Genomic DNA, 9,575 nt, shown 5'->3' with positions numbered 1-9,575 from the left:
GCGCGCCGTGAAGGTTCTCTGTACATTTTCTAGGTCAGCAATTTCACCTGCCTTGAAAGGTGCTGTTAGTGTGCAGCAATATTCCAGCCTAGATAGAACAAGTGACCTGAAGAGTGTCATCATGGGCTTGGCATCCCTAGTTTTGAAGGTTCTCATTATCCATCCTGTCATTTTTCTAGCAGATGCGATTGATACAATGTTATGGTCCTTGAAGGTGAGATCCTCCGACATGATCACTCCCAGGTCTTTGACGTTGGTGTTTCGCTCTATTTTGTGGCCAGAATTTGTTTACCTTGTATCACCTAAAGTCGGTACCTGACCAGCCGGGCTGTGGCTCGTACGTTGGATTGCGTGAAGCTAGCAGTAACAGCCTGGTTGATCAGGCTCTGATCCACCAGGAGGCCTGGTCACAGACTGGGCCACGGGGGCGTTGACCCCCGGAACTCTCTCCAGGTAAGCCTAAATATTAGATACAGTAAAAATCAGGGGAATATGTATGCTAAAATTGTATTATATGTGGTAGGACGCCCTCAAGGAAGGTTCCTTGACGCTGGTAAGGGGCTCTTGATCTAGGGAATTGTATCTGTGCTCCAGTTCCCTGAATTGAACTTGAATGCCTTTCATCATCCCCCCCCCACAGGCGCTGTATAATCCCTATGGGTTTAGCTCTCCCCATGATAATAAGTATGTGGTCAGAAGTGTCCTCACCTATTAAGTGGTTGTGTACGAATGGTATATAATACCGACAAGATGAGATTAAGACACATGTGCAACATCTGGGTATCTTTATTGTAGACGTTTCGCCATCCAGTGGCTTTATCAATACAAATTCTAGGACATAACTTGAAGACAGTAGAACTATGTACAGAAGATGAGGTAATCAGTCCCTCAACCTAGGAGTAGGTGCGAAGAGCACCATAGTCGTGGAGATTCCAGAATCTCCACGACTATGGTGCTCTTCGCACCTACTCCTAGGTTGAGGGACTGATTACCTCATCTTCTGTACATAGTTCTACTGTCTTCAAGTTATGTCCTAGAATTTGTATTGATAAAGCCACTGGATGGCGAAACGTCTACAATAAAGATACCCAGATGTTGCACATGTGTCTTAATCTCATCTTATTAAGTGGTTGCAGGGGTGGAAGTGTGTGTGGGGGGAAGTATGTGTGAGGGGAGGAGTGTGTGAGGGCGGAGTGTGTTTGGGGGTAGGGAAGTATATGTTGGGGTTTTGGTGATGGAGGGGTGGGAGGTGATGGAGGGGTGGGAGGTGATGGAGGGGTGGGAGGTGATGGAGGGGTGGGAGGTGAGGGGAGTGTTGTGGTCTGGGACCAAGGTCGCAGTCTCGGCTCGGAACACTTCAGTCCTCCCACCTCCGCCTCAGGCTGCATAGTAGACATTGCTCACCATGGACACATCTTGTGGAGTTTGTCATTGCTGTTGTGCCATGACTGCTGCTTCCCTCGCCTCCTTCACTGCTGTGGAGAGCTGCAAATAATAGACAAGGTGCGTCATAAGGGTGAAATGGTGAGGTGAGCCACAGCTGCTGCTTAAATCCTCAACACAATCTTAGTCTACACGTCATTCAACTGTATTTCTCTGATTGTTATGACTGACTGTTGCATCATCTGTCCTTAACAGTATTTTGGGGTTCTACATCCTTGATCAAATACGTGCCTGTAAGCTTCACTTCAACGCACATAGTAGGTATAGGACGCACTCAAAAAACTATTATGTCTGCCAAGTGAAAATGTATTTGAGTGTTAATTCAGGAATTTCAGAATGCCACTAGTATATAATAAAGTTAGACACTATATATATGTAGACCATTTTAAGGATTTGGATTTGTGTGTATATATATATATTATATATATATATATTATATATATATATTTTATATATATATATATATATATATATATATATATATATATATATATATATATATATATATATATATATATATATATATATATATATATATATATATTATATACACACACACACACATATGTATATATATCCTAGGTTAAGTCGTCATTCTTGTTACTCCTATGGTTTGGTTGGCAATAGGAGTATCCATAGGGTTCAATCCCTGGCCGGGAGGAAACATTGGGCATGTTTCCTTACACCTGCTATCCTTGTTTACCAAGCAATAAGCAGGTACCTGGGTGTTCGTCACCTGGTGTGGACCACATCCTGAGGGACAAAATTAAAGGACCCCAATGGAAATAAGACAAACAGTCCTCAATGATGCAATGACTTTAAGATAAAATACTGGGTTATCCTGGGTGACTAACCCTCCTGGTTAAAAATCTGAATAATTCTTATCTTAAATAAGTGCTATTATTACTCCTATGACATAACTTTTTTTGTGTGACAAGACGTTTATTTAGACCTCATACATAATTTCAGACTTTCACGATACCTGGATGGTTTTATATAGTTAATTATTCAGGCTACATTATGATAACCTAACACAGTCGAGTCTAAATGCCGAGTTTAGGGGCTACATCGAATTTCCTAGAACTCTATGATGAAAAGTGTGTATTAGTGATTGGTTTGTGAAATGGAGATAATTACATTGGTAAAAGTATACATACTACTGCTATAATAATATAATGTCTTTATGTTACTACAAGTACATGTACAAGGTATACAGTCCTAGCTGACATCAATGACATACTACTGTATAGAAAGTCCCTTGTTATGCTGAGCATTTCGGGCAAATTAGGCCAGTTTTGTCCCAGGATGTGACCCACACTAGTCGACTAACACCCAGGTACTCATTTTAAACTGATGGGTGAACAGGGACAAGGACAGCAGGTGTCTTATGGAAACATGTCCCTAATGTTTTCCAGCTGTACTGGAGGAGATTCAAACTCCGGACCTCAGTGTGTGAGCTGAGTGCACTAACGATCGAGCTATGGGATACCCTACTCATTGGATTTCAGTAGTTAATTATGGTTTAAATTGTGCAGTATTAAGTTTGTTTTGCAATTCTGATATTATTATAAGCAAATGGTAAAAAAAAAAAAAATCTAATAAAACCCACCTAACCCAGCCTAAAATAGTCTAATGTAACCTAATGTTATTTGTCATTGGTACTGGTTCGTCTTTGTTTACATTCGGCTGGTGTGTGACAACTCGGCATTAAGCACTGGCTCAGACATACTCCATGACCAAAATTAGTGCATAGTTTACCTGGAGTTTACCTGGAGAGAGTTCCGGGGGTCAACGCCCCCGCGGCCCGGTCTGAGACCAGGCCTCCTGGTGGATCAGAGCCTGATCAACCAGGCTGTTGCTGCTGGCTGCATATATATATATAGTACATTACTATTTTCACTAATATCGTCCAGAATAAAAATGTTCAAGAATTAATTATTCTGTTTTGTACATAAGTTATATATATATATCATAAAATGTAAACTAATGTTGAAGTTCTACCGAGTATTCGTAAACCTTAGCTAGTTATATTTTGTGCAAATTTTAATTTTCTTTTTCCTTGAAGACATTTTTTAAAAGACCCTTATTTAATTATTAAAATGAACCTAACTTAGCCTAACCTCAGCCTACTTTAACCTAAACTTAGCCTAACCTTGCCCAACTCAACCATACTCAATGTACACTTATGAGACATTGCTCAGGTGTTGATTCTCTTTGGAATCATTTATATTATTGAGCATAAAATTTATTTTATTGCTAATATTTCCCTCCTCCTCCCCCCTCCCCCCCAAAAAATGCAAAAGAAATAAATATTTTTGCTTGGTTGCCAATATATTGCTTGCATTATGAAAATGTTGAAAGTCTATAACACCCAGTAGTGCTCCCTTCGATGTCAGCAGCATTCGGTAGCGCTCTCTTCCATGTCATTGTTCCCCTTTGGACGCTGCTGTACACTAGCACTGTGCAAATATGCTTCTTGCGGAAGTCAACCTTGACTCCATGTAAATACAAGTTTAATTCGTTGGAGCCTCTAAATTCAGTATTAGCCAAGTTGAACAATATCTGTGTATACTGTAAAGAAATTTTATTATTATTATTATTATTATTATTATTATTATTATTATTATAGTTATTATTGTGATTGAAATGGATAGAATAATACACTCTGTAAGCTCTAAGGAAAGCCCATTGTATGTGAAGCATTTCAAGAATATTAAAAGTACTGTGTGTGAAGAAAAAGGTATTTGCTGGTGTTCTGGTTAGCACTAATCTGCAGCAAGGCAACATTTTCCAGGTGTCTGCAATAATGGTAATAAGCTGCTTGGCCTCATGTTATGGACTGTACTCTGAAAAGATATAAAACAGGATAACAAAATTAGCATACTGTTACAGGAGTCTTTTTCCAGTAAGCACAGGATAAGAGTACTGAATATTTTGAAAAGGCATAGAATGATGGTGAGAATATGATTGAAGTGTAAAGCACTTTAACTATTTGACCATAGACAGAACTTTCAAAAGTAGAATTAAATTTTACAAAATTCAGAATTAGCAAGAGTGTAGAAAGCACTTATTTGGCATAGTTGTGGATGAGAACATTGGAAGTTAGTGCCAGTCTGTCAGTATTGAAGCCAATATTGTAGTTTGGATGGCTTTGGAAATAAGTTAGAAACAGTGCAAAAAAAAAAAAATCTATTGGACTTAAGTGCATATAAAAAGTTTGACACCAGTCTTGTATTAAACAAAAAGGATACTGATGTTTTGTATTTTCCAAGTTTCATGGTTAAAGCTTGTCAAACTTTTTGTGTATGTATTTTATTAATAATACAGGTCGGCTATCACTAATCTGGCAATCAGTTATCCGGTTCCATCAGTAATCTGGCACTAATTTCGGCTAGCATAATTTCATCATTATACTGACTCAAATCGTTATACTGACTCAAATTTCATCATTATACTGACTCAGAAATTGTGCAAATGGATGTAAATCAACAGAAGCAAGCCAGTGGAAGAAAAAACAGTGATGAAAATGAGGAAGATGAAGCAGAAAGAGTCTCTGTTGATAGGTTAATTAAATTTATTCTAACCTAACCACTGTAATCCGGCAGGCTTACTAATGCGGCACACTACAGGTCCCAATGATGTCGGATTGGTTATGGCCGACCTATAATATAACATCTTTACAGTGGAGCCTCGGTTTTTGTGATTAATCAGTTGTAAGAAGTCTGACGAAAACAGAATCGTACGAAAACTGAAGCAATATTTCCCATGAGAAATAATGTAAATCTAATTAATCCGTTCCAGGCACCCAAATATATAAAAAATACATTTTATAGAGAATAACTATAGTTTTACATACAGAAAACAGTGAGAAATAAATATAAATGACTAATGAAATGGATAAATGAACATTTAACATCACTTTTACCTTTATTGAAGATTCTTGTTGGCGTATGGAAGACTGCGTGAGGGGAGAGTTTATTGTTTGGAAGGGGAATCCCCTTCCATAAGGACTTAAGGTATCAAGGCCCTATCCAAGGTTACTTACCCAGATAGGGGAAGTACATCTCGTCAGGATGTACAGTGGACCCCTGACTTACGATGGCCTCAACCTACGATAAAACCGACTTAAAATGCTTGTCAGCATAAAAATTTGACCCCGACCTACATTGAAAAACTCGACTTGCATCATTCGTCCCGAACACGGCTGTCTGGGTCGTCCGGCTTGAGCGCCTCAGCCGAGCTAGTGTGACATTGCCCAAGAAAGTCAATGTGTCATTGGGGTCCTTAATCTTGTCCCCCAGGATGTGACCCACACAAGTCAACTAACACCCAGGTGAACAGGAAAAAATGCCTGGAACTAGTGCTCATATTGGTGAATTTAAGGCCAGTAAAGGTTGGTTTGAGAGATTTAAGAATTATAGTGGCATACACAGTGTGATGAGGCCTGTTCTGGAAGAAAATGACAAACAGGACCTGCATTACTCAGGAGGAAAAGGCACTCCCAGGACACAGTGTCTCATTACTCATCACTACATCTTCAATAAAGGTAAGTGTCATTTATTCTTCATTTAGTACACTAGTACATGCACAATATATATTGTGCATGTATTCTTCTTTCTGTGTGTAGGAAAACGTATATTTCATGTGGTAAAAAAAATTATTTTCATACTTTTGGGTGTCTTCATTGGAGTTAGTTTAAGTTAGTTTAATATCTTTATTATGCACCCCATACCCATCCTGTGGGCGGTAGTCAAAAGATTACAAAGGTACATAATGGGTCCAGGGACTGGACCCCAAAGTTATGATAGCTGAACTAGTTACAAAGGTAATGAACTCCAGGTAGATCTGGTCACAATCATGGCAAGTTACAAAGGTAATGAATCAGCCTCACTCCTATACATGGTTACAGTCATGAACAAATTACAAAGTAATGAGCCACTGATATGTCCACACCTGGTCACAATTGTAATGAGTTATAAGTACAAATATTAAGTGGGTCATACACCCACACGAGCGTGCGCGCGCACACATACACACACGAGGGCGCACACACAGACACATGCACATGAGCGTACTAATACTATATGCACACACACACACACACACACACACACACACACACACACACACACACACACACACACACACACACACACACACACACACACACACACACACACACAATATTCAATACATCTATCGAAACAGGGAGATTGCCTGAGGCGTGGAAGACAGCAAATGTAGTCTCAATCTTTAAAAAAGGAGACAGACATGAAGCATTAAACTACAGACCAGTGTCACTGACATGTATAGTATGCAAAATCATGGAGAAGATTATCAGGAGAAGAGTGGTGGAACACCTAGAAAGGAATGATCTCATCAACAGCAGCCAACATGGTTTCAGGGACGGGAAATCCTGTGTCACAAACCTACTGGAGTTCTATGACATGGTGACAGCAGTAAGACAAGAGAGAGAGGGGTGGGTGGACTGCATATTCTTGGACTGCAAGAATGCGTTTGACACAGTTCCACACAAGAGATTGGTGCAAAAACTGGAGGACCAAGCAGGGATAACAGGGAAGGCACTACAATGGATCAGGGAATACTTGTCAGGAAGACAGCAGTGAGTCATGATACGTGGCGAGGTGTCAGAGTGGGCACCTGTGACCAGCGGGGTCCCACAGGGGTCAGTCCTAGGACCAGTGCTGTTTCTGGTATTTGTGAACGACATGACGGAAGGAATAGACTCTGAGGTGTCCCTGTTTGCAGATGACGTGAAGTTGATGAGAAGAATTCACTCGATCGAAGACCAGGCAGAACTACAAAGGGATCTGGACAGGCTGCAGACCTGGTCCAGCAATTGGCTCCTGGAGTTCAATCCCACCAAGTGCAAAGTCATGAAGATTGGGGAAGGGCAAAGAAGACCGCAGATGGAGTACAGTCTAGGGGGCCAGAGACTACAAACCTCACTCAAGGAAAAAGATCTTGGGGTGAGTATAACACCAGGCACATCTCCTGAAGCGCACATCAATCAAATAACTGCTGCAGCATATGGGCGCCTAGCAAACCTCAGAATAGCATTCCGACATCTTAATAAGGAATCGTTCAGGACCCTGTACACCGTGTACGTTAGGCCCATATTGGAGTATGCGGCACCAGTTTGGAACCCACACCTAGCCAAGCACGTGAAGAAACTAGAGAAAGTGCAAAGGTTTGCAACAAGACTAGTCCCAGAGCTAAGAGGTATGTCCTACGAGGAGAGGTTAAGGGAAATCAACCTGACGACACTGGAGGACAGGAGAGATAGGGGGGACATGATAACGACATACAAAATACTGAGAGGAATTGACAAGGTGGACAAAGACAGGATGTTCCAGAGATTGGACACAGTAACAAGGGGACACAGTTGGAAGTTGAAGACACAGATGAATCACAGGGATGTTAGGAAGTATTTCTTCAGCCACAGAGTAGTCAGTAAGTGGAATAGTTTGGGAAGCGATGTAGTGGAGGCAGGATCCATACATAGCTTTAAGCAGAGGTATCATAAAGCTCACGGTTCAGAGAGAGTGACCTAGTAGCGATCAGTGAAGAGGCGGGGCCAGGAGCTCGGACTCGACCCCCGCAACCTCAACTAGGTGAGTACAACTAGGTGAGTACACACGTACACACACACACACACACACACACACACACACACACACACACACACACACACACACACACACACACACACACACACACACACACACACACACACACACACACACACACACAGGGGCCAGGAGCCGAGTCTCGACCCCTGCAACCACAATTAGGTGAGTACACACACACGGTAATGCATTATTTACAGCTAGCAAAGTCAGGGTATTTCTCCAGAATGGTCTGTAATATACCACTGTGGATAAAATACTTTGCCATTTCTTGAACATTTCTGAGTGAGTTGTCTCTAAATTCATTAATTTTATCGCACTCCAGTACATAATGACGCAAGGTGTGACAATAGTCCATCTGGCAAAGTTTACATTTCGTTTGGTCTACATCTGGTGGTGGTGATTTAACCTGCCAAAAATACTTGTAACCCAGCCGGAGCCGGGCGGTAGTGACATCCAAGAGTCTGCTTATTTTGTTGGATGCACCATAGACATGTGGCTCCTCCTGCATGATGGAATGATGATAGATGGACTGACTTGTGTCAGTCTCCCTAAGTCTTAAGTCAATAAAGTTCAATTGAAGTTCTTTTCGTATTATTGTTCTCAAACTACTAACTGACAAGCCAAGATTGTAATCTACTCCCTCTTTGAAAGCATACAGCTTAGCCAATTTATCAGTTTTATCATGCATCTGAAGACCAATGTGAAATAGAATCCACAGCATGTGCACTCTGACTCCACTGTCCACAATCTTACCATACCTATGTCTGGCTTCTGACACAAGCATGCCACAATTTATACTTAATGAGTTGAGAGCATTTATGGATGACAGAGAATCAGTTAAAATTAAAGTGTCAACCTTAGATACATGGATGCATTTGAGTACAAGGAGTATGGCAAACAGTTCTGTTTGAAGGGTAGAGGCCCAGTTATTGATGCGTGCTCCAATTTCTTTATGAGAGCCATCACTCTGTATGACAACAGCAGCACTACCAGCTGCAACAGTGGACTGGTGAACAGAGCCATCAACGTAAATAATTTGTGACAGTGTGTTGTGTGTGACTAAGTTATCAATACAGCTTAAGGCATCATGTTTGGCTTCAAGACGAAGCTTTGGTTGTGATTTAAGAAGAATTTTGGGGGGAAATGGAGGAATGGTAGTTTGGAATATGGTAATATCCCATGGAGCAGGGAAGTGTCTCTGTTGCCTAACTTGACTTAGATCATGTAGCTGGTTCATGCGGAGGTCGGTTCCAGTTTTTTCGATCCATCTGGAAGGATGTTCACCAGTGCTGAGGAAAGTTTGGAGGGCTTCTTTGCAGGGGTTTGAATGGGCTAACCTAAGCATATTGACCCCAATAAGGATATTTCTTTCAGTAACACGATCTCTAATGCTTGGAATATTAAGTTCTTTCCGCATATTTAAAATTTTGGCAGTACGAGGGCATCCTAGGATGATCCTCATTGCTTCATTTTGCAGTT

General features: G+C 41.0%; 1 protein-coding gene across 1 annotated transcript in view; it reads left to right on the top strand.

Annotated features, from left to right (window-relative positions):
- Nucleotides 1-1,312: 1,312 nt before the first annotated feature.
- The window catches only part of LOC128690825 (inhibitor of Bruton tyrosine kinase), a 128,562-nt gene continuing 120,299 nt past the window's right edge, over nucleotides 1,313-9,575 (top strand). The window contains exon 1 of the mRNA XM_070088170.1: nucleotides 1,313-1,503. The gene's annotated coding sequence lies outside the window, so the exon portion shown is untranslated. The remainder of the gene's footprint in view (nucleotides 1,504-9,575) is intronic.

The sequence above is a fragment of the Cherax quadricarinatus genome, chromosome 24 (assembly GCF_038502225.1).
Source record: "Cherax quadricarinatus isolate ZL_2023a chromosome 24, ASM3850222v1, whole genome shotgun sequence".
NCBI classification, from domain to species: Eukaryota; Metazoa; Arthropoda; class Malacostraca; order Decapoda; family Parastacidae; genus Cherax; species Cherax quadricarinatus.
This window is presented reverse-complemented; position numbering and strand designations above follow the sequence as displayed.